At 41.6% G+C, this 25613-nt stretch overlaps 1 long non-coding RNA gene across 1 annotated transcript; it reads right to left on the reverse strand.

Annotated features, from left to right (window-relative positions):
* Positions 1 to 24781, reverse strand: LOC129710334 (uncharacterized). The gene is made up of 3 exons (XR_008725661.1): positions 24624 to 24781; positions 20659 to 20750; positions 1 to 2147 (listed from the first exon to the last, which is right to left on the reverse strand). It is a non-coding gene; the product is annotated as an uncharacterized LOC129710334 (long non-coding RNA).
* Positions 24782 to 25613: the final 832 nt, after the last annotated feature.

The following is a 25613-nucleotide window of genomic DNA, read 5'->3' on the forward strand; positions in this document are numbered from 1 at the left end:
CTGTGTACAGGTTCTCTAAAGAAGGGCCCTGCATATTCAGACCACTACGAGGATGGGCTTTTGTTGCTACAATAAGCGCTCATAAGTGATAGGAGCAGGATTGTCATTCGGCCTATCAAGTCTACTGTCATTCAATCATGGCTGTTCTATCTTTCCTTCTTAAGCACATTCTCCTGCCTTCTTCCCATAACCCCTGACACCCGTACTATTCAAGAATCTAACTATCTCTGCCTTAAAAATATCCATTGACTTGGCCTCCACAGCTTTCTGTGGCAATGAATTCCACAGATTCACCACACTCTGACTAAAGAAATTCCTCCTCATCTCCTTCCAAAAGGAACATCCTTTAATTTTGAGGTTGTGCCCTCTGGTACTAGACTCTCCCACGTGGAAAATCAGCCATGATCACATTGAATGGTGGTGTTGCCTCGAAGGGCCAAAAGACCTACTCCTGCACCTATTGTCTATTGTCTTTTGTTTAACTTCTCCCATCCACTCGATCCAGACCTTTCACTATTCAATAAGTATCAATTAGGTCAACCGATCATCCTTCTTAACTCCAGCGAGTAGAGGCCCAGCACCGTCAAATGCTCCACCCATGTTAACCCACTCATTCTCGTAAACCTCCTCTGGACCCTCTCCACCACAAGTACAGAATGATCTACTCCTAACCACATCACATTCCACAGACCATATCTCTGAAAATACGCAGTGTGGAAACCTTCAGGCTTACAGTGTACTCTTCTATTCTAAAAAGAACGTACTGACAGAGACTAAACAGCCACGTCTGTAGCTGAGGAATAAGATCATCTTTGCCCATTGAACAAAAAAAGTGTTCGTATCACTAGCCCCAGTATTACTATTTAAATATTTTTGTCAAATAATCATGTTATCTTCAAGCAAACGCAGACAGTGAACATCAGCTTATGATTTGACATGTTATTTTCTCATTTTGCAAAAAGTTGAATCTGCGCCATGTCAGATCTCAGTTACTGATTTAAGCCCTGAAGAAATGCAGGAGACAACCCTGAAAAACTATCCCAAACCTCATCAACATCTCAATGAACACTACACAATTTACCAAAGAGACCATTACTTTATTAAAACCTAGCACAAATCACTTAAAGTAACTCATGTGAATAATTCATATACTGCCCTGAGTTTATTCATCGATCCAAGCAGAAGTACCATGATCACACTATCATGAGCTTAAAATGAATGCATGGTTCAGCCTTGTATTGCACTCGAACAGGACCTACACCTTCCTTTTTTAATTTAGTTTAGTATATTATCGTTACGTGTACTGCGGTACAGTTTTTTTTGGGTGGTATCCTGTCAGCAGAAAAACAATATGATTACAATTGGGCCATTTACATGATAAGGGAATAATGTTTAGTGCAAGGTAAAGCCAGCAAAGTCTGATCAAGGATAGTCCGAGGGTCACCAAAAAGGTAGATAGAAGTTCAGCACTGCTCTCTGGTTGTGGTAGGGTGATTCAGTTGCCTTATAACAGCTGGGAAGAAAATGTTCCTGATTCTGGAGGTGTGCGTTTTCACACTCCCACACATTTTGCCTGATGGGAGAGGGGAAAAGAGGGAGTGGCCAGGGTGCAACTCGGCTTGACTAAGCTGCTGGCCTTGCCGAGGAAAGGTATTAGTGCTCCCTCAATATTTCCCAAATACACCATCATTCTCTGCTAGTTTTTATCATGAGTTCATTCTAGTTTTCACTGTGTAATGAAGGACAGATTAAACACACATGTACAGCAGGAACAAGATACTGCTGAAAAAAAAGCCATATTAGAGAAAAAAAAAAGCTTGGCAACGCACAGCTGGGTGATTGGTTACAGCTGGGTGCAAGTCTTGCACAGGAAAGCTGCAAGGAAACACAATGCCATTGGATGCAGAATGAGGCAGAGGAACAAAGCCTTATGAATTCCTCCAGAAATGTTTCTGGTCATTTATTCAGTTAATTCTTAAGTTCTTGATACTACCTCGTTCAAAAATGAACCAAGCAAAATTCTAAATCAGGTTGGGACTGTTTCCAGCTTATCTTGCCATCGCGGTCATTTTCGGACAAGATGTCGCATCGCCAACCGTGCCGTAACTATCGCATGTGACTGCTTTCTGTTCAATTAACAAAAGATCCTACAAAGGAAGCACAAAGAAGAAAAATATGAATGCATTTCAAGTTATCTTATTGGCAGCTGTTTCACCCTCTTAAAAAAAGACCAGGCAGAAAGAAAAACTGGGAAGGAAGTCAAGGAATTGACAAAATTGTTCTTGCATATACATAGGAATTTCCTTAACCCTCTGACTACTGGACCACCTCCAAAAAGTATACATTTGAAAAACATTAAATAAATATTTTTGGAGCAAAAGATGTGTAGAAATCCTTTTTACTGATAAAATCAAATGCACCAGGGAAATGCAAATAACTGCATATGCTGGAATCTGGTGAAAAACACAAAGTGCGGGAGGAACGCAACAGATCATGCAGCGTCTGTGGAAGGAATCAGTCTGAAGATTTGTCCTGACCCCAAAAGTCGCCTATCTGTTCCTTCCACAGGCGCTGCTAGACCTGCTGAGTTACTGCAACACTTTGGATTTTACGAAATGTCCCAAGGATATTGTAAATGGCAGGCTGGTGATGACTGGTTTATAACTCAGCTCTCAAAGGGTTCCTGTAATGACCAGTTATTTGTATGCGGAATAACACTTTGGGTAATTTTGTGCATCGTTTATAGGCCAGTTTGATTTAATGTGAAAACTGCCTCAACTTTATATTTAAACAATTGTAGCATCGCAATTAAAGTCTGGAATCACTCAAAGTAAAAGACGCAAGCTTCTTTCCAAGACACACAGTCCTAACATATGGATGTCACATATGGCGCATTGCAGAAAGCCAAGTTTAAAATGTTTCCAGGCAGAAAATGGGCATTTTGAGAATTTTATAAACTTAACTCCCTCAGTCTTATTATTAGTTGCTATCTGTCCCAGCAATTCAATCCAGTGCATCCAGTGTTTGGGGTTTATTAAACGAGTTTCCACTGTTGGACAGAAAATGTAAACCTGTCAGTCTCATGTTAATCAAATTAAGTATCAGTTCAAAAGCCTAGTGCCAACCCTGTATATTGCAGTGATTTGCTAATACTCAGAGATCAATATTTTCATTGAGTCAAGAACTTTACTTGGTTACATATGAGGATATTCCGATCACTTTGCAACACAAGCAAAGTTATTTCAGCTGCTCGAGGCAATAGAGCTCGAAGTTAAGGGCTTTCATTAGAACTTAGAACAGTACAGCACAGAGACAGACTCTTTGGCCCACAATAAACACACTGGCAAGATTAACCAATCTCTTCTGCCTGCACTTGATCCACATCCCTCAATTCCCTGCATATCCATGTGCTAATCTAAAAAACCTTTAAAATGTCACCATCATATCTGCCACCTCCATCGCCTACCCAGGCAGAATGTTTCAGGCATCCACTTCTCACTTGTTCCACTAAAAACCTTGCTCCACACACCTCCTTTCATACTATAGGAGATACTAGACTAAGTGGGACCCGTTTGGTCCCATGTTCACATGGGAGGGCTGGTCCCCCAATGCAATATTCCACCTCTCCACCAATTCCAATATTGGTGGCTAGTGGTGGGGGGGGGGGGGGGCTTTCTGGAGCACTAGTATGGGTGTTGTGGGCTTGAAGGGACTGGTTTCCAGAGGGCTAGTATGGGCATTGTGGGCCAAATGGATTCTTGGGGTGGCAGCTCACTCATGGCTGCTGGGCTGGCAGTTGACTCACGGCTATTCCTTGAAATTCCATTTCTAGCAGGGTTCAAGGCCACCGAATTCAAGTGCAGTTTCATACCTCTTCAAGCAGGGTGCAAGGCCACCAAATGCACGTGCAGTTTCATGCCATTTCAAGCAGGGTGCAAGGCCACCGAATTCAAGTGCAGTTTCCGACCACTTCAAGCAGGGTGCAAGGCCACCGAATTCAAGTGCAGTTTCATGCCATTTCAAGCAGGGTGCAAGGTCACCACATTCAAATGCAGTTTCATAGCATTTCAAGCAGGGTGAAACCACCATAAAACCACACAAAACACCACACAAAACACCACATAAACACCACACTCACAGTTCAGTAGACATTCAATATGTTCAGTTGATTCACAGCTCAAACAGAGTCGTGACCTCTACCTCCCCCATCTTGCAGAGTGAGCCACACCCACACTTCTGGGTTTTATAGTCCCTCCCCCCTCCCACCTGACGTGGTGTGGCTTTCATGGCATTATTGACAGGAGAGTGATTCTCAACATATTTTAAACACTAATAACACTTTTATTTTTCATTCATGGGAAGAATCCTCTGCACCTGATGAGCGGAGGGGGACTGAGTAAGATGTCCAAAAATCACAGCCGTAAGTGGTAACGTTTTATCTAAAATCAATATACAGTGCAAACAGGAAGTTGTCAAGTTTCCACCACCAACTGCCATTTGCAGTGCTTCACTTCAAACCAACCACCACCAACTGCCATTTGCAGTGCTTCACTTCAAACCAACCACCACCAACGGCCATTTGCAGTGCTTCACTTCAAACCAATCACATTTTCATTTTCAAACCACATTAAGGGCACTCAAGGTCAGTAAAACCACACTCACAGTTTAGTAGACATGTGTTCAGTGTTAGTGTTCAGACTAAGAGATGTGACCCTCTCGCTCCCCCATCTTGCAGAGACTGACTGAGGCACTCAACACTTCCGACTTTTATAGTCCCTCTGGAAGGAGCGTGGCCTTCAGGAGAGAGAATCTCAACATTTTTTAAACACCAATAACTCTTTTATTTTTCATCGATGGGGAAAAATCCTCTTGTCCTGCACAGCGGAGGGGGACTCTGAGCAAGATGGCCAAAAATTACAGCTGTAAGTAGCAGCGTTTTTTTCTAAAATCAATATACAGAACAACAGGAAGTGGTCAAGATCAGACTTTTAGTAATATAGACATTGCCTTAAGATCAGTCTTTGTACTGTGAGCAACCAAAGGATTCACATGCACGTATTTCATTTATATTTACGAGTTTAATGAGAGCGTAATTCACCGAAGATAAAAGGACAGCATCATGGTGGTGCAGCAGTAGAGGTTGCTGCCTTACAGCACTTGCAGCGCCACAGATCCAGATTTGATCCTGACGACAGGTGCTGTCTATACAGAGTTTATTCATTCTCCCCGTGACCGTGTGGGTTTTCTTTGAGATCTTCGGTTTCCTCCCACACTCCAAAGACGTACAGGTTTGTAGGTTAAATGGCTTGGTATAAGTCTAAATTGTCCCTAGTGTGTGTAAGGTAATGTTAATGTGTGGGGATCGCTGGTCGGTGCGGAGTCGGTTGGCTGAAGGGCCTGTTTCCATGCTTTATCTCTAAACTAAATTAAACTCCTGTGTCAGAATGATGAACTGTGATACAATAGGGATCTGATGGGTAAGTGGTAGAATATAACTGTGATGAATGTGCCAATATAATAGGTTCTAAATATTTCCAAGTGACATTATGCTGCTCTAGAGAAAGACAGGATGGTAGCAACTAACTAGACACAAATGGAAATAAATATTCCTGATGAATAAATTTCAATGGAATTTTACAGGTAACAACAATGTTCATTCCTATTACCTTTAATTTCCACGTTACCAGGTATCAGGAGCGATATGAAATAGATTTCCAATTGTTTCACTTTGTTATAGAGTCTAAACCTTTCCCACTGCCTGTTAGAAAAATACAAAGTGCTGCAGGAATTCACTAGGTCAGACGGCATCTTGGGAGGGAATGGACAATGACATTCAGTCCTGATCCTAAACATCAACAGTCCATTCCCTCCACAGATGCTGACTGACCCACTGAGTTTTTCCAGCACTTTGCATTTTGCTCAAGATTCCACCATCTGCAGTTCCTTGCTACCCACAGCTAGTTAATAATTTTCTTTCGCACATTGGTGTCTAATGAACATAATCGACAAGGGAACCAATGGTTGCACCATGGCACAGCGACTAACGTTGCTGTATCAGAGTTCCAGAGACCTGGGTTCAATCCTCATCTACCCCATTCTAATTTTGCTTGCTGTCTCTAGTGCGGGCTTAAATTCTTGCCCACATCCTAATGATCACTTTTTGTAGGTAAATGGAAAACTAAGATACAATAGGGATCTGATGGGTAAGTGGTAGAATATAAATTATTGCTGGAAAAGAGGAGGGAAAATGTGGTTAATAGGTTTACTGGACTATTCCCATGGAAGGCAGCATGGACCCAATGGACTGAATGGCCTCCTTCTTCATTGTTATCAGTATGATGAATTTCAGTAAAAAGAAAGAAAGAAATTAAAAGGGATTCAAAACTTTGCAAATGCTCACAGGAGGTAGTGACTATTAGTTTACATATTAGACTTTTATAACCTGGACATTACGTTATTGTCCATAATTTATGGGCTAACTGCGAGTATTTCCCAGTGCCTGATTGTGATGATAATAGCCGTCGCTAATAAACGTCACCTTGCCGATTAATTCCCATACGTTCTACAGCCAGATTGCTAGGAATATTAGGGCTGACCTTCTCTGCATTTGGGCACTGCTGCTAATCTAACATCAATCAAGATCCTTCCATGGGCAGCAAAGTGGCGCAGCAGTAGAAATGATAGCTTACTGCACTTGCAACATCAGAGACCCCAATTTGATCCTGACTACGGACGCTGTCTGTACAGAGTTTGTATATTCTCCCCATGATCACGTAGATCTTCAGTTTCCTCCCACACTCCAAAGACATACATGTTTGGTAGCTAATTGGCTTGATATAAGTGTAAAAATTGTCCCTAGTGTGTGTACGACAGTGTGAATGTACAGGGATCACTGGTCGGTGTGGACTTGGCGGGCCGAAGGGACTGTTTCCGTGCTGTGTCTCTAAACAATACTAAATTAAGAAGAATTGATTTCATTCCCAAGATAGACACAAAATGCTGGAGTAACTCAGGGGTTCAGGCAGCATCTCTGGAGAAAAGGAATGTGACATTTTGGGTTGAGACCTTTCTTCAGGAGTTTGAAGAAGAGTCTCAACCCGAAACGTCACCTATTCCTTTTCTCCTGAGATGCTGCCTGACCCCCTTGAGTAACTCCCACATTTTGCCTCTATCTTCAGTGTAAACCAGCATCTCCAGTTCCCTCCAACACACTTAATTTCATTCCCCATAGATTACTAGAATAGAAGACTTTCTTGTACAGATGCATCTCAATTTCAAAGATTTGCATCCTATCAAAACTAAATATTTTATGGAATGGCATTTTAAGCTATGCCCTCTCATTTTTAATGTTTCCACCCTGGGAAAAAAAGGTTCTGACTGTCTACCCTATTTATGCCTCTCATGATTTTATATACTTCTCTCAGCCTCAATTTTCTCAATGGAACCAACGGCAAAAAGAAAACATGGTTCCACTCAATAATTTTGTGTAGAACAAAATATAATTTTTGCACCTGAACTGTGAACTGTAGTAATACCTTTAATCAATCAAAATAATAGAAACTAAGTAGTCAAGCAATTTTTAATGAGATATTGTGGCTAGACTGACAGCAGGTCCAGATTTTAGTATATCGCCATAATTACCTTAGAAATTATGGTCTAAAGAGGCTCTTAAATGTATAGCATCATTGTCATAAAAATATGTGTTTAACAGGTCTTCCTTTTAGTGAAGCAAATTTAACAACCCCCCGTAAAAATAGCTGGTAGTCTGGTTTTATATTGTTGATTTTCTTCATGTTAGTTCATCTAATTACACAATACAGTTTCATGTGCCCTGTGTTACCTTTCTTCTTAATCATGGAGGTCTGAAATGTATCCGAGATGTGTACCATTTCGGACAAAACAATCCCCAAGCAGACTGATGGAATGATTTTGCTCATTGAAGAATTTGATGCTTTGGGGACGAATTTACCCGCATTTACTGTGACTGTATCGTCACAGTAGCTGAAGATTATTGAAGCAGATCTAATCCGTCACAAAGAAATCTTGTGCTCATAACACGTGCTCGATATGTAACTGCTCTTTGCTGCTTCTTTCATTCAAATAGTCACATTTCATGAAGCTAGACAAACGTGCTAGAGAAACTCAGCGGGTGCGGCAGCATCTATGGAACGAAGGAAATGGGCAACGTTTCTGAAGAAGGGTTTTGGGCCGAAACGTTGCCCATTTCCTTCGCTCCATAGATGCTGCCGCACCCGCTGAGTTTCCCCAGCACTTTTGTCTATCTTCGATTTTCCAGCATCTACAGTTCCTTCTTAAAAAGTTCATGAAGCTGTTCTCTTTTATGTTGCCATTTTGTTTTTACTGAATTAGAATCCAGCAGTATCAACAATGATGGCCTCAATCGGACAAGTATACAACCTCAAAGTTCAGATCCTGCACAGAGTCTACTGGGCAGAAAGAAGCCAGTCCCCCCCCATCAAACCTCCGACACGATTCTTCGAAACAGTTAACCACTTTTACCTCATTTATTTGGTGTATTGTACATTCACACAAGTTTTTGTTGAGCTGTTGTTGAACATTTTGTCCCGAAGGACAATGCATGCCTGATTAATCAGGAGACTATTTTCTAAGACTTGTACATGCACAAGACATTATGTCAAAGATAGCCTATGTGGTGGATGTTCGGCAGTGGTGAGGTTCCACTGCAGCCGGGTGAGTGAGTGACTGGATCAAATGCAGCCTGCAGTACCTGCACAGATTAATGGTGTCAGGATGCAACAGCGTTGTGCTGGGCCAGACCAACCCCTACATTGTTCATCCAGTGCTGCCAGCACACCAGACATTAGAGCAGGAAAATAATTAATTACACATCTCCTTAGGCCCAGATCGGACGTTTCAGAGATTTGAGCCTTGAAAGTACAAGATGGCGACTCTTTGTATGCCAAGCCAGAGGAGGATCTACTTACACTCTTTTAGAAACAAGGAACTGCAGATGCTGGTTAATACACAAAAGGACACAAAGTGCTGGAGTAATTCAGCAGATCAGGCAGCATCTCTGGAGAACATGGATAGGTGACATTCTGGATAGAGACCCTTTTTCAGACTGATTGTAGGGAGCTAGAAGAAAGCTAGAAAAGGGGAGGTGCAAGTCAAAGCGTGGACATATGCGAGGGTGGGTTGATAGGCAGATGGACGGGACAATGGGCAGAGGCAGTTTTTTTTAGTTTAGTTTGAGTTTGAGTATAGTGGGACAGCCATCTGCCTATCAAACATGTCCTTGCATGTGTCCATCTATTACCTGCCACTTTCTTCTCTGCTTTTCCAACTTTCTTCTCCCCCACCCCCCACGATCAGTCGGAAAAAGGGTCTTGACCTGAAACGTTACCCATCCATGTTCTCCAGAGATGCTGCCTGACCTGCTGTGTCACTCCAGCACTTTGTGTCCTTTGCGTTTCACTCTTTAACTTGTGTGTGATTGTAGACATTTATAGTATGATTTGACTAGATAGCATTTAAAACAATTTATTTTACTATGTCTTGGTGCATGTGGCATTAATAAACTAAAGAGTCAAAGACTTCAAGATGTAGGAGTCTCTCCATGCCGTGCCCACTCACTGGCCAGAGGATTACACCTAGTCCAGACAATGAACAAGTCGCAGATGTTGGCAGCAGAGAACATGAGGAACAAGCATCCAGTGCCCTCAGCACTACAACCAGCAAAGATAACATCAGACTCTGTACTTCATTCATTCTTGTTTATCAATTGTCCCAATCAAAGCACTGGAGTTTCTAAAAACAAAACGGTAAATTCTGGGAATATTCAGTTAGGCCATTTTGGCTGATATATGTGAATAAACTGATATCTTATTCTGTTGTCTAATTGTTAATGGTGAAACATGAATCAATATTAACATTCTATCCATGGGGAATTTAACTTGCTCATTAGAACATATGAGCCACAAAGTGTGGGGAAGGTGGAGAAGGCATCATTGTAAGTTCAGTGCACTGCTTCCTGGTTTGTGTTACCAGTAATGATTCATGAATGGTGATGAACATAGAACATAGAACATAGAAAAGTACGGCACAGGAACAGGCCCTTTGGCCCACAATGTCCATGCTGAACATAATGCCAAGTTAAAGTCATCTCATCTGACGCCATATGATTCATATTCCTCCAGTCCCTGAATATCCATCTAAAAGACTCTTAAACGCTGCTATCATATCTGCCACCTTCACCACCCCTGGCAGCACATTTCAGGCACCCACCATCCTCTGTGTAAAAACGTGCCCTTCACATCTCATGAAACTTTGCCCCTTGCACCTTAAAGCTAGGCCCTCTAGTTTTTGACTTTTCCACCGTGGGATAAAAGTTCTGACTGTTTACCCTATTAATGCCTCTCATCGTTTGTAATACTTCTATCAGGCCTACCCTCAGCCTCCAATGCTCCAGAGAAAACTTCCAAGTTTGTCCAACCTCTCATTATATGATGAAGTGTCTCGACCCAAAAAATCCACCATTCCTTCTCTCCAGAGATGCTGCCAGTCCCGTTGAGTTACTCCAGCATTTTGTGTCTACCCTCTCCTTATAGCCGATACCATCAAATCCAGGCAGCATTCTGGTAAACCTCTTCTGCACTTTCTCCAGAACCTCCACACCCTTCCCGTAATGGGGTGACAAGAACTGCACACAACACCCCCTGGCCTAACTAAAGTACTATAATGATGCAACATGACCTCCTGACTCTCTTAGTCAATGTCGTGTTTGATGAAGGTAAGCATACCATGCGTGATTGGGATGAGGAAAGGATTGTGTAGGCTTTTGTATCTGAATTATCTGGTTTGGGACACTGAAACGATGTATAAGGCTTTTTTTTGTTGCATTAACATCACTAGCAGTGGTTGAATGGCACACTATGGCCTACGTCATTCCTGTTTGGACATGTGGAGTTGGCAGGTTAATTGGCATCTGTAAATTGCCACTTGTATGTAGGTGAGTGGAAGAATCTGAGGTAATTGATAACAATACAGTGAGAATACAGTTGCATAGACACAAGATGCTGGAGTAACTCAACGGGTCAGGCAGAATCTCTGGAGAAAAAGGATAGGTGATTGCCTCAGGTCGGGATCCTTCTTCAGACAATACAGTTTAGTGCAGGATCAGTGTCAATGGGTGGTTGATGGTCAGCATGGGCTTGGTGGGCTGAAGGGCCTGTTTCCATGCTATACATATCTCTATCTATCGCATGTCTATTTCTTGGTAATTTCACTGCCTCTTATTATTGACTGAAAGCTTTCAAGACCATTCATTGTGATTAATGCCAATACTTTGAGTCTGCTTGGCTTTACAGTTGAACCAAATTTTTAAACGAATGTTACAGCTTTTCACTGGACTGAGTTAGCTCCATGTGTTTTATATTTACAGAGTGCCACGTAGATGTCAAGTTGCAGGAATGCACAAAAAAAATCTACAATATGTTAACCCTCTCCTGCAAGCATTATACTGTTCATGGAGACAAAGGAATCTGCATTTGTAACAAGAATTTTGTATTTTGCATGCACTAATAAAATGTGAATTGAGATTAAACTACTTTGTGTGTTGTGCACTCACACATTTTTACTCTTTGAAGTCACCTTCATTCATAACTAGAGGTGTTTTTCAAAGAGCAAAAATGTGCGAAACTCTTACTTAAAATATAACTATGAAGATACACAGAAAAACTAGAATCGCAAAGATCCAGCTGATATATTAAAATTGTCCTCTTAAGAAACGGTCGCAAAGTTGCACATCAACAATCTCCCCAGTGCTGTTAACGTTTAGATAACCAGTATTTCATGCTCTATGACTAAATCTTATTGATCATGTGGAGTAAAGAGAAGGTTGGCTTTCTTATTTAGAAGTTATTTTGAAGTTCTGACTCCCCATTTTTAATAACTATCTCCATTACATCTCAGTGTAGCATCTTTCAATATAATTTAAAATGGTTTAAAAATCTCAAGGATCTTCTTGTGTTTTTCCCAATACTAACATTATCCTGCCATATGCTCCCATTGATTTTACTGACTCTTTATGGGGGCCTCTCGGAACTACAGACAGCACATCATCAGAACTTTGTCGTATTCAATGTTATTTATTAGGTTTTGCTACTATTTATAAAACTGTCTGTAAGTTCCACCTCAGAAAAAAAAGTCAGCATAGTAAAGGCATGGGAACTCCACGTCCATGACACTCATCGCCTTGATGTGGAAATATTTTGCTGTTTCGTCATCATCACTAAGTTTGAATAGTAGAACATTACCCTGAAGGTACAGCTTCATTCAAGGAGTACCTTTAGGGCATGGACCACAGTGATTCAAAAACATGGCTCACACCCATCTTCTCAAGCACAATTAAGTAAGGACAATTCATGGTCCAATCCTGACCTTGGGTACAGTCTGCATGGAGTTTGCACGTTCTCTCTGTGACCTTGCGGGCTTCTTCTGGGTGCTCTGGTTTCCTCCCATATCCCAACTTGCGAGTATGTGGGTAAATAGCCCTCAGTAAAATTGCCCCCACTGTGTAGTGCATGGATGCAAAAGTGGGATGACAGAATTAGTGTGAATGGGTGATAGATAGTCGAGTATACATGGACGATATGGACTTAGTGGGCCGATGGGCCTGTTTCCATGCTGCATTTATAAACTAAACATATAACTTATCAAACTGCCTCAAAAATAGCGTGGAAATAAAAATCATATTAGTGAAAGAAAACAAAACATTGTGGTTAGACACAAAATGCTGGAGTAACTCAGCGGGACAGGCAGCATCTCTGGAGTGAAGGAATGGGTAATGTTTCGGGTCAACCTTTGATTGTATCTACCTTCGATTTAAACCAGCATCTGCAGTTTTTTTCCTAAACATTGTGATTTATGGTCAGTAAAATACAGGCAGTTCATTATTTATTTTTGGTAGAAAACAAATTGTATTAAAAGTTTCTTTAAATGACTCAGTCCCACACCAACATGGTTAATTTTTCTCAAGCCAAACACAATGTGTTGGAGGAACTCAGCGGGTCAGGTAGTATCTGTGGGGGGAATGGACAATGACTTTTTAGATCAAGTGAAAAGTGGACAGATGCACACAGAAAGCTGGAGTAACTCAGCAGATCAGACAGCATCTCTGGGGAAAAGGACTAGGTGACGTTTCGGGTCGAGACCCTTCTTCAGACTGAGGGTCAGGGGACAAGGAAATGAGAGACATAGACGGTGATATAGAGAGATATAGAACAAATGAATGAAAGATGTGCAAAAAAAGTAACGATGATAAAGAAAACAGGACATTGTTTGCTATGCGCTAGGTGAGAACAAGTACAGACAATGAGACTCAACGTGACGGCTTTGAAGCTGTACGATGGGTGGGGGAGGGGTGGAGAGAGAGGGTTTCAAGGGTTACTTGAAGTTAGTGAAATTAATATTCATGGCGGATACAGGTGAGAGGGGTTTGTCGGCGGATGGGTGAAGGCAAAAGGATATCAGATAAGAAGAGAAGAGGAGGATTGAAATGTAAAGCCGGAGAGAGGGCTGATTGATATTTATCTTTCCTTGAATGCTACTCAGTTGTTATCGGAGGCTACTAATGGCCATCAATACCCACAGCCCAAAAACTTTATAAAAGCTTTCATTCCTTATTTTCTCTAAAGTAATTTTTTTCTCAATTAACCTGATCAAGTTGCCTACCTAGTTGCCCACTGAATGTTCCTAAATCTTTCTGGACCTTCAAGATTAAATGCCTTCCTTCTGTCACTTCAGCCAATGTATTTATTTTACAGATGGTCATATTTTAGATGTTAAGACTAAACTGGCGGACTGCTTTCTGAAGGAAGGAAGAGCAGAAATTTGAGACTGCAATGTATTTTCTAACATTCGCAATCCTTTGTTTAGTTTTGTTAACTTGAGTGGTATGGCGCAGAAACAGGCCCTTCGGCCCACCAAGCCCATACCAACCAGCAATCCCACACACTGGCTCTATCCTACACACTAGGGACAATTTGCAATTGTTTACCAAAGCCAAGTTCACCTACAAACCTGTAGGTAGACATAAAAAGCTGGAGTAATGCAGCGGGACAGGCAGTATTTCTGGAGAGAAGGAATGGGTGACTTTTCGGGTCGAGACCCTTCTTCGGACTGATTAGGGATAAGGGGAATGAGAGATATAGATGGTGAGAGATGTAGAGATGTGAAAAGATAAAGAACATGAATGAAAGATATGCACAAAATGAGGATGATAAAGGAAAAATGCCATTGTTCACTGTTAGTTAGGTGAAAACGAGAAGCACGTGCGACTTGGATGGGGAGGGATAGAGAGAAAAGGGAAAAAAAGGATAGGGGCAACATTAGGAAATGATGAGAGAAAAGGGATGTTGGGGCTAACTGAAGTTAGAGAAATCAATACTCATACCACTGGGCTGTAAGCTGCCCAAGCGATATGTAACCTATGCGTCTTTGGCGTGTGAGAGGAGACCAGAGCACCCGGGGAAAACCCACTCGGTCAGAACATGCAAACTCCGTGTAGATCGCACCCATAGTCAGGATCGCACCCGAGTCTCTGGTGCTGTAAGGCAGCAACTCTACCACTGCGCCACCGTGCCACCTCAAAGGCATCATTCCCATGGGGAGCGTGCAATCAGCGGTGTTAAACAGTCTTTCACTTTTAGATGCTTGTTGGTTGACCTACCTAACATTAGGGGCAAAGACTTGATCTGTAACATCACATATTATTATATATCTATATGAACAGAATCAAAGCTCGTAACCAACAGGGAAGAGAGATCAGACTATGGTTCTTGTCCCTTGAAAAGAAAAGTGGTGGGATGACCTGAAGCTTTTGTGTTAAACAGAGCTTTGAAGTTACGAAATAGTTTGGTAACATAAAAAGAGAGATGTTTCCACTTATCATGGAAACCAAAACCCAGGATCATAAATATGAAATAGTGACTTCTTAAAACTCAATAAATGCCACATGAAATGAAAGAGAAATGATGAGTATTGGCATTGGTATTGTTATGGGTTTCTTATCATCATGAATATTGAGGTACTGTGAACATATTTTGTTTGCGTGTTATCCAGTCAAATCAAATCATACCATACATGAGTATAATCACACCATTTACAAATACACCAGGTAGAGCAAAGAGAAAAATACCAGAGTGTAGAGTATGATGTTACATAATGATATAGTGTCTGAAATGAGGTAGGCTAAAATATCGGGACTACACTGTAGCTTTGGAAGGAACTATTCGGTGGTCTGATAATGGCAGGGAAGTAGTTGTTCGTGAATCTGGAATGTCAGGTTTGAAGAGAGTAGGACTGAATGAGATCAGTCCTGTGCAAAGTCTAGTGAAGCTGGGATTGATTGATTTATTAAAGTGTTAAAATTATGTCGGGTTGGATGGATTAAGTATAATCAGCAAGCAAATGAAACACTCTGAAGATGGTCAAAAAAACACCTATGGGAAGAGAAGACTTATTTTATCACAATGATCTGAAATGTCCAGGTTTAATTGTATCTTCCTAAACAGAAATTGATATATATATATATAAGCAAAAAATGGTCTTCAAAGTGGGGACAGAGGAAGGCAGAATCAGTGCAAGTATAAAATGGGCTGATTCTTTGAGCCATTCACAGTTTCAGATGCAGTGATGTGCAAGTGATGTATATAAATTATGGAGTTGGCACTTGTTTCAGTCCATACAAACAAAGCACTTATGTAAAAATAATATGTATTTTGGTTTTGAAAGTTCAATCATTGTCAACATTAATATTTACAAACTTCACCCTTTGAAAATGATTGCCTTAATATTGGTTATAATCCAATAACTTTATTACTTGAGCATAAAATTAAAATACTAATTCACTGGCAGATTGATTAGTACTCAGTGTTGGTTCCAAACGCCAATAAAACTAATTTCTTTGCTGAGGTTATTATGTGACTCCAGTTAGTACAGTAAATGATAAACAATACCCTTGTCTCAATGTTTATTTAGAGTCCAGACACAGCTTGTAGGGCTGCTGCCTCACAGCGCCAGAGTCCAGGCTATAATCCTAAACTCGGGTGCAGATTGTGTGCAGTTTGCACGCTCTCACTGTGACTAGTTGGGTTTCCTCCAGATGCTTCAGATTCCTCCCATGTCCCAAAAGATGTGCAGGGTGATTGGTTTATCATCCTGGAAATTGCCTCTCGTGTGTAGGTGAGTGGAAGAGTTTGGGGAGATTTAATGTGAAGCCAATAAAATGAGTTTAGGATAAGATACAAGATACAAGATACAAGATACATTTATTTGTCGCGTACCAATTGGTACAGTGAAATTTCCGCCGTTGCTGAAGCTCTGGACCAGGGCGAGGGCGCTACTCGGAGAATTGGCGTATCCTCGCCAGGAAGTGACTGGGAAACGGTTTCCCCCTTACCCTACCCTCCTCCCCCACATAGAAAAATCGAAATAAATCTCCAACACAAACTTTTAAAACTGACTAAAAATTAAAAAAAAAGATAGACAAACAAACAAACTGTAGGCAGAGGCTGCCATCAATGGGGCGCCTCTAGTGGATAAGTGGGTGGTTGTTGATGGTATGACTCAGCGGGTCGAATAGCCTGTTTCCATGTTAAATGACTCCATGACTATGTATTAATGGGGTGCTGACAGGAGCAGAAGTCATCAGTGAATTCGGTCTGTACCGTGTTATGCCCAGCAAAATGATTTTGTGTTTGGTCAAAATCTAAGCGCCTACGATGCTGTGGTACGCAAGATTTTTTTTACTATACCTGTACCTCCCCGTACTTGTGCAAATGACAATAATGTTGAACTTGGATCAACTTGACCTTGATTCAGTGCTATTTGACAACAGTTTATGACGTACAGTGAATTCAAATCTCCATATTGCCCAGCTTCAAATGGGGAAGAAAAAGATTGGTTTGCAATGAGAAAACAGTAATAAAAGTAACTACGAAAGATCAGCATACCATTTTCGGTATAAAATATTAAGCAATGTCAGACTCCATAATAGGATTATTCTCTGAAATGTTAATGAATGGAGAACACTAACGTCCGCTTTGAATTCACATGGAACAGGACAGCACAGGAACAGGCCCTTCAGCCCACAATGTCCATGCTCTCCTTCCTGAATAGGGGATCCTTGTTCATCAGTCAGTGAAATGCAGGCAGGCAGTGAAGAAAGCGAATGGCATGTTGGCCTTCATAACAAGAGGAGTTGAGTATAGGAGCAAAGAGGTCCTTCTGCAGTTGTACAGGGCTCTAGTGAGACCACACCTGGATTATTGTGTGCCGTTTTGATCCCTAAGTTGAGGAAGGACATTCTTGCTATTGCAGCATAGGTTTACAAGGTTAATTCCCAGGATGGCGGGACTGTCATATGCTGAGAGGTTGGAGCAGCTGGGCTAGTATACTCTGGAATTTAGGATGAGAGGGGATCTTATTGAAACATATAAGATTATTAAGGTTTTGGGCATGCTCGAGGCAGGAAACATATTCCCGATGTTGGGGGAGTCCAGAACCAGGAGCCACAGTTTGGGAATAAGGGGTAAGCCATTGAGAACGGAGATGAGGAAACACGTTTTCTCACAGAGAGTTGTGAGTCTGTGGAATTCTCCGTCTCAGAGGGCGGTGGAGGCCGGTTCTCTGGATACTTTCAAGAGAGAGCTAGATAGGGCTCTTAAAGAAAGCGGAGTCGCGGGATATGGGGAGAAGGTAGGAACAGGGTACCGATTGGGGATGATCACATTGAATGGCGGTGCTGGTTCGCAGGGCCGAATGGCCTACTCCTGCACCTATTGTCTATTGCCAAATTAAACTAATCTCCTCTGCCTGCACCAACCATATCCCTCTATGCTCTGCATATCCATGTACCTATCTAAAAGCTTCTTACCAATTTTAAAGGGACAGGGTCGAGAAGCAATCAGGGAAAGCATCACAGCACAAGTTGTAGATACAGTATGAGTGTCGCTCTGCATGATAAAGCATGTGTATTAAGACTGTGGGTAGATCCATGACACCTACACATTACTGGTACAGTGGCACAGCTGGTAGAGCTGTTGCCTCACAGCACCGGGTTTGATCTTTATCTCAGGTGCTGCCTGTGTGGAGTTTGCGTGTTGTCCCTGTGAATGCGTGAGTTTCCCACATCACAAAGACGTACTGGTTTGTAGGTTAACCTGCTGCTGTAAATTGTACCAAATGTGTAGGGAGTGATATAACATAGAAGTAGTGTGAACAGGTGGTCGATGGTCAGCATGGACTCCATTGGCCAAAGGCCTCTTTCCATGCTTCAATCAATCAATTAAATCAATCAATCAGCACCACTTTGCAGATCATGGGAAGTGCAGAAGTATGAAACTCGATTACATTGATAGAGACAGTAAATATGCCGTAGCTATTTATTTTTAATATAAGGCATACATTTAATATTGGTTGTGATTGATGTCAACTTTTTTTAAAGGTTGTGCCATGTACCTTTCTGTTCTGTTACTTGCAGCAATTTATAAAGGAAGATCCAAAAAGTCTTTGAAGAGCTTTTGAATAAACACACACGTTTTATTTTAGCACCTCAAGTTCCGTGTGCATAAGGCTACACTCCTCAATGGACTTTGTAAGAGGTTAGCAATCCAGTGAACGCCAATATTTTGCAAATAACAAACCTGAAAATCTTTTCATTTTCTTCTTTCTTCCAGGTGTTGGAGATTCCTATTGTAAGGTTTCTCATCTATGCATGTCTATGCTATTATTTCCCACTTCAATAATATTTCTCACTCAATCTGATTCTTAAATATCAGAAAAACATTATGACGGATAGGGTTTCTCCTCATGCTTGAAAATTATTTCCCAAAGACATGAGCAGAATTAAGTCATTTGGCCGATCAAGTATGCTCTGCCATTCAACCATGGCTAATCTATTTTTCTCTCTCAACACCATTCTCCTACATTCTCCCCATAACCTCTGATGCCCTTACTAATCAAAAACCTATTCCATTAGTTCCCTTATATCGAATCTCCTCAGTTACCTGTTCCTCATGCAATTTCTTTGTATGTCCTCTGGTCCTTGCTTTCTCACTCACTGTTAGCATCCCATGGTTTGATCATCATCAGTTTTCTATATAAATTACTTTATATGAATTTGTTTTTGTTTATTTATTTGATGTGGGCAAATGCTGACAAGGCGAACATTTATCTAATAAATAGCCAGCACGATCAGTTCAAAAGGCATTAATCAGTCAATCACATTACAGTGGATCTGTGGGCTCATGAACGGTGGACAGGTAATGGCAATAGAGTTTTTCCCTTTAGGGCAGTAATAAAGCGGTTAGGTTTTTGTAGCAATTCATTAGTGCAATGATCACCGTATATATTTTTCTGCTAATTCCAGATTTATCTAATTAACTGACCAAGGCTCTTCTACCCCGATTACTCATGAAGAATCCTGGTGGTTCCAAAGTTCTTCCATTTAAGAATGACAGAGGCCACTGACCTCTTCAGGACCTGCAATGCTGCAGAAATTGTTTTATACCCTTCCCCAGATCTGTGTCTCGACACAATCCTGTCTTGGAGGTCTATGGACAATTCCTTCGCCTTCATGGCTTGGTTTTTGCTCTGACATGCACTGTCAACTGTGGGACCTTATATAGACAGGTGTGTGCCTTTCCAAATCATGTCCAAATAATTTAATTTACGACTGGTAGACTCCAATCAAGTTGTAGAAACATCTCAAGGATGATCAATGGAAACAGGAAGAACGTAAGCTCAATTTTAAGCGTCATAATAAAGGGTCTGAATTCTTATGTAAATGTGATATTTCAGTTATTTCTTTTTAATTACTTTGCAAACATTTCTAAACACTTGTTTTCGCTTCTTCATTCTGGGGTATTGTGTGTAGATTGATGATCAAAAAAATAATTTAATCCATTTGAAAATAAGGCTGTAACATAACAAAATGTGAAAAAAGTGAAGCGGGTCTGAATACTTTCTGAATGCACTGTACACAAACTCACAAATACACATGTATATATAGATCATATATAAATGTATATATTCATGCACACGCACACGTACGTACACACAAAAAAACAAACAATAATAGTGCGATCCTGACAATGAATGCTGTCTGTTGGAGTTTGTATATTCTCTCTGTGACCACGTGGGTTTTCTCCAGGTGCTCCAGTTACCTCCCACACTCCAAAGACATAGGGGTTTTGTAGGTTAATTGGTTTTGGTAAAATAGTAAAAATTGTACTGTGTGTGTAAGGTAGTGTTAGTGTTAGGGGGTAGCTGGTCGATGCGGACTAGGGGGCAGAAGGGTCTGGTTTACATGCTGTATCTCTAAAGTCTAAAGTCTAAAACCTCTGCACTGAATGTCAGTGCATGCTTCCACACATGGAGCTTGGACTATTCTGCCATAACACGCGATAGGCAAATCAAAATTCATCCTTCAATGAATTGGTGATCTTCTAGCAACAGTCAACATTTACTGTATCTCAGCCCATATCGAGCAGAATCCTGTGTTGTGCAGGTATTTGGGGTAAACTTGATCCACTTCCAACCCTTAATACCTGAAAAACAGTTTGTTGGTTAGGGTTACCAGTCACGCTTGAAAATTATTCCATTAATTCCCCTTACCTTTAATCTCCTCGGTTTTCTGTTCCCTTGCAATCTTGATATCTCTTTGCTTGCTTGCCCATTGTTAGTATTCCCCGTGATTTGATCTGCACCTGAGATGGATACACGAACAAGTTCATAAGTTCATAAATCATAAGAGCAGAACTGGGCCGTTCGGCCCATCAAGTCTAGTCTGACGTTCAATTGTGGCTGATCTACAGTATCTTTCCCTCTCAACCCCATTCTCCTGCTTCTCCCTTTGACACCGTACTAATCAAGAATATGCCAATTTCCACTAAAAATACCTAAAGAATTGGACTCCACTGCCACCTGTAGCGATGATTTTCACAGATTCACCACCCTCTGGCTAGAGAAATCCCTCCTTGTATTAAAAATCAAATTGGGCATTTGTTATTATAAATCTAATGTTGTCCAATGAGATAGACATTAATAACTTTACAGTGAACAATCATCTGAGAAAGAGTGGTCATAATAGAAGAGAAATAAACATTCAGGTACAGCAAGCGAAAAGGAAATAAATTGATATAGAGACAGTGGTCCAATGGCACAGTGGTAGAGTTGTTGCCTTACAGCGCCAGAGATCTGGGTCGCGGGTTCAGTCCTGTTGGTATCGGTTCAGTGCTGTCTGCACAGAGTTTGTACGTTCTCCCCGTAACCTGCGTGGGTTTTCTCCGAGATCTTCGGTTTCCTCCCACACTCCAAAGACACACAGGTTTGTAGGTTAATTTGCTTGGTGTAAATGTAAATTGTCCCTAGTGTGCGTGTAGGATAGTGTTGCAGGGATCGCTGGTCGGTGCAGACTCGGTGGGCCGAAGGGCTTGTTTCCATGCTGTATCTCTAAACTAAAGTAACCTAGACACAAGGAACAGCAGATGCTGGAACACAAATTGCTGGAGGAACTCAGCGAGACAAGCGGCATCTGTGGAGGGAATGGGTAAGTGAAGTTTTATGTTGGAACCATTCTTCAGACTGATTGTATTAAGGGGAGAAAGCTGAACAAGGCATGGATGCAGGACAAGGCCTGACAAGGGTACAGATAAGGGGAGAGGGGCTTGGTTGGCAGATGTGTACAGAAGACAAAAGGGTGTCAGATAAGGAGATAAGCGGAATGAAATGTAAAGTCAGATTGAGGGTTATAGGTGGAATGGAAGAGGTGAAGAAAAATTGAAATATCTTTTGGAGGCAATACAACATAATCAATAGATTAATTCTTTGGAGTAGAGAATGAATAAAATGGCCCCATATCGTTTGGAGTTTAGATTTGATTTGAACATAATAGATTAAAATCTACAACTAACTAATCCAACAATATGCAATCCTCGGTGGCACGAAGAACTTCCCCTTTTCTATGTATCCAGAATTTAGCTCAACAAGTTCCCTGTGTTTAGAGGCTAGGCAGCAATTTAATCAAAACACTGACAATATACAAGAAAATAGAAAGCAAGGTTTAATTAAACTTTATATATACAGTTCTTTACAAAGACTGGAACATACTTATGATTATGGAAGAAGTTAAAATACTGCAAATAGAGCTTTTAAAAATAAATACTTTAGTGCATGGCTAAAAATTCCATATTATACAAGTACAACATTTTCACGAGATACAAGGAACTGCAGGTGCTAGTCACCAAAAAAAGACACAAGGTGCTGGAGTAACTCAGTGGGTCAGGCAGCATCTCGGGAGAATATCGTTAGGTGACCACCCTTTTTCAGACTGATTTTGGTGGGGGCGGGAGATAAAAAGACTAAAAGTGTGAGATATGAATAGAAGAGGTGAGAATTGTGAAGCCAGAGGAAGGAATGTAAGTGGGAGGAAGGGGAGAAATGGGACTAGAATACAAAAAACAGGGATGTAATGCTGAGGCTCTATAAGACACTGGTCAGGCCGCATTTGGAGTATTGTGAGCAATTTTGGGCACCATATATGAGAAAGGATGTGCTGGCTCTGGAGAGGGTCCAGAGGAGGTTTACAAGAATGATCCCAGGAATCAGTGGGTTAACATATGATGAGCGTTTGACAGCATTGGGCCTGTACTCGCTGGAGATGAAGGGGGACCTCATTGAAACGTACCGAATAGTGAAAGGTTTGGATATAGTGGATGTGGAGAGGATGATTCCACTGGTGGGAAAATCTAGGACTAGAGGTCATAGCCTCAGAATTAAAGGATGTTCCACTAGGAAGACGAGGAGGAATTTCTTTAGTCAGAGTGTGGTGAATCTGTGGAATTCTTTGCCACAGAAGGCTGTGGAGGCCGTCAATTGATGTTTTAAGGCAGAGATAGATAGATTCTTGATTATTACTGATGTCAGGGGTTATGCGAAGAAGGCAAGAGAATGTGGTTAAGAAAGAAAGATAGATCAGCCATGATTGAATGGTGCAGTAGACTTGATGGGCCGAATGGACTAATTCTGCACCTATCATTGATAATATGAACTTGTGTCTCATGTAGTTTCAGTGAAAAATACTTGGTGAGGGGGTGGTTTGGTTGGGAAGCGATGAATGAACCAAAGAGGTGAACAAGCTGCCTCTGCAGAAGGTGGCAAATGATGGGGATGCAAAGATGTGACTGACGGTGGGATCACGTTGAATGTGGTAGGAATGTGTTGTGTTGGATCCTAAGGCTGCTTGTGTGAAAGGTGGGGACAGGGAGGGGGAGTCTTTTCTTGTCCATCTGGGGGAGGGAGGAGCGAGAACAGAACTATGGGACACTATGAGGAGTGTGGGGAGGAATGCATCTATGACACTTGCGGGAAACCCACATTCACTAGTTAACTAGCTGAAAGAGATCGACATTTATCTTTCTCAACGAGGACTGCGATCTGTCAATCGTACCAACTTTCAAAAAAACACCCTCGTGGATTTTTGAAGTATAATTCTCCTCTGAATCCAATTATGATACTTGGCAGGGTGTATTCTGAGATGCATTGAGCAACATATAGACGATACACAACAGACAATCGACAATAGGTGCAGTAGGACTTTCGGCCCTTTGAACCAGCACCGCTATTCAAAGTGATCATGGCTGATCATCCACAATCAGTACCCCGTTCCTGCTTTCTCACCATATCCCTTGGCTCTGCTATCTTTAAAAGCTCTATATTGAAAGCATCTAGAGAATTGACCTCCACTGTCTTCTGAGGCAGAGAATAAACAGTGCTTTTGAAACTGCTTTGACGAAAACCCGAGGAAATGATAGACGCTATTTCTGGCCAGCTTCACTTGGAGTTGTGCTGGTGAGCTGAGAAAGTAAAAGAGACGCGAACGCATTGTAATCATGGGCAAGGGACACGGTCTTTCTCAAGCTCCTAGATACAGGACGATAGAATGCAACACTATCTCCGCCCCCCGTCAACTCAGCTGCCCCCTTTAATGCCCAATAACTCCGTCGTGAATCCATCATTGCTATTTTTTTTGTTTAAATCTTCGTTTTGATTTGTACTCGCCCAAGAAAACGAACAACTAAATTTAGAGCGATCTTTTCCTCGCTCCATCGTTCGTGGACAAAATGCCAACCCATACAGTTTTACATTCCTTCCCTATTCTAAAAACCCAAAAACATGTTAACTAATTCGTCCCATCTGCAGCTGCAAGAGTGTTGATGTAAGCGAGTTTAACGCAGCGCAGATGTCCCAATGTCTACCCGCTATCAGAAACTTCATTCTTCAATTGCATGGAGTGGATTGAACACTCATTTTTGTGTTTGTTTCTTGTTAGAAAGAAATCTTAAACCTACAAAGATTTTTAAAAAGTCTACAATAGTTTTTGTTCTGTGCTTAGCTGTGGACGCACCATTACGATTTAAACTATTTTAATGGAAGCCCGCCTTGCAATCGTTGTTTTTTTTCTCTCACTATTATTTTCCTCCCCTATTTTTTTTTTGAACAAATTTTCGACCATTAAAAAAAAGCATCTTCATTGAGTTGCTCAAACCTTCCCCGCGGCGGTTCGATTGTCTGCCACGCACCAGTGCCTAGTCCATCATTACATATGGACAGACTTGGATGAACGAGATCACAGGTCGAGATCACAGGGTTTAAGGGGTCGAGCCGAGGGCTGGGTGCGTTATACTTTGAACCCTATCGGGCGGAGCGAGGGAAAAGGACTGAGAGATAAATTAATATTGGGGGGGGGAGGGGGTGCAAGGTGGAGTTTGGCGTTTAGTTTCAATTGCCAAGTGAATTTGTATCAGGAGCCAATGGACAAGGGGGTTTAAAGGGTTTAGCCCTGCAAAACTTATAGATGATCAGTGCTGATGAATATCGTAGGAAGTTTAGCGTGATATTTCAAACCATTGCAATCCAATCATTAAAAAAAACAATTATAACACAGTTAAACTTTTGAGCCTTTTGCGAATCCGTTTCATTTTGGGGGGTTGTGATAGCAGTGAGGTTTTCAAGTCCATGTCTCTCTGAGATACCTCCTCGGGGTCTGGTCTGACTGATATTTCCTACCCCCGGATCCCTTATGGTCATTTTGAAACGACCGAGCTGCCAAGCCAAGCGCTCCGATGCCAACATCTTGAGAAACTATGCTGGACCTTGCTGGATTACTCCAGCTTTCTGTGTCTATCTTCTGGACCATGAATCGTTGCCTCCGTTCTGCAATGTTGTAGGTTAGAAACCCAACTACCAGAAAATTGAGGCGTTCTCTGAGAAATTATACTGTTCTTTAAGGTTTTGTACAGAAAGTCTAATCAAGCCGCTATTCCAGGCTGATGGACGAGTTACCTCAATTGGGAGAGTTACAGATACATTAAATATTGAGGGGGGGGGCTAGGTCCTATTATTAATCGGGGTAACTTTAACTTTGAGACGCTGCCTACACAAGGGAGAGAATTCTGGTGACGGGGTCCCTTTTTTTGCAGGTATTTCGCCACCACCTCTCCCCTCCCCCGCTCAACACATCGTCTTCGAGGAGGTTTGAGGGCTGACCATCAGGGATAGCGATAATTATT

The sequence above is a fragment of the Leucoraja erinacea genome, chromosome 27 (genome assembly GCF_028641065.1).
Source record: "Leucoraja erinacea ecotype New England chromosome 27, Leri_hhj_1, whole genome shotgun sequence".
NCBI classification, from domain to species: Eukaryota; Metazoa; Chordata; class Chondrichthyes; order Rajiformes; family Rajidae; genus Leucoraja; species Leucoraja erinaceus.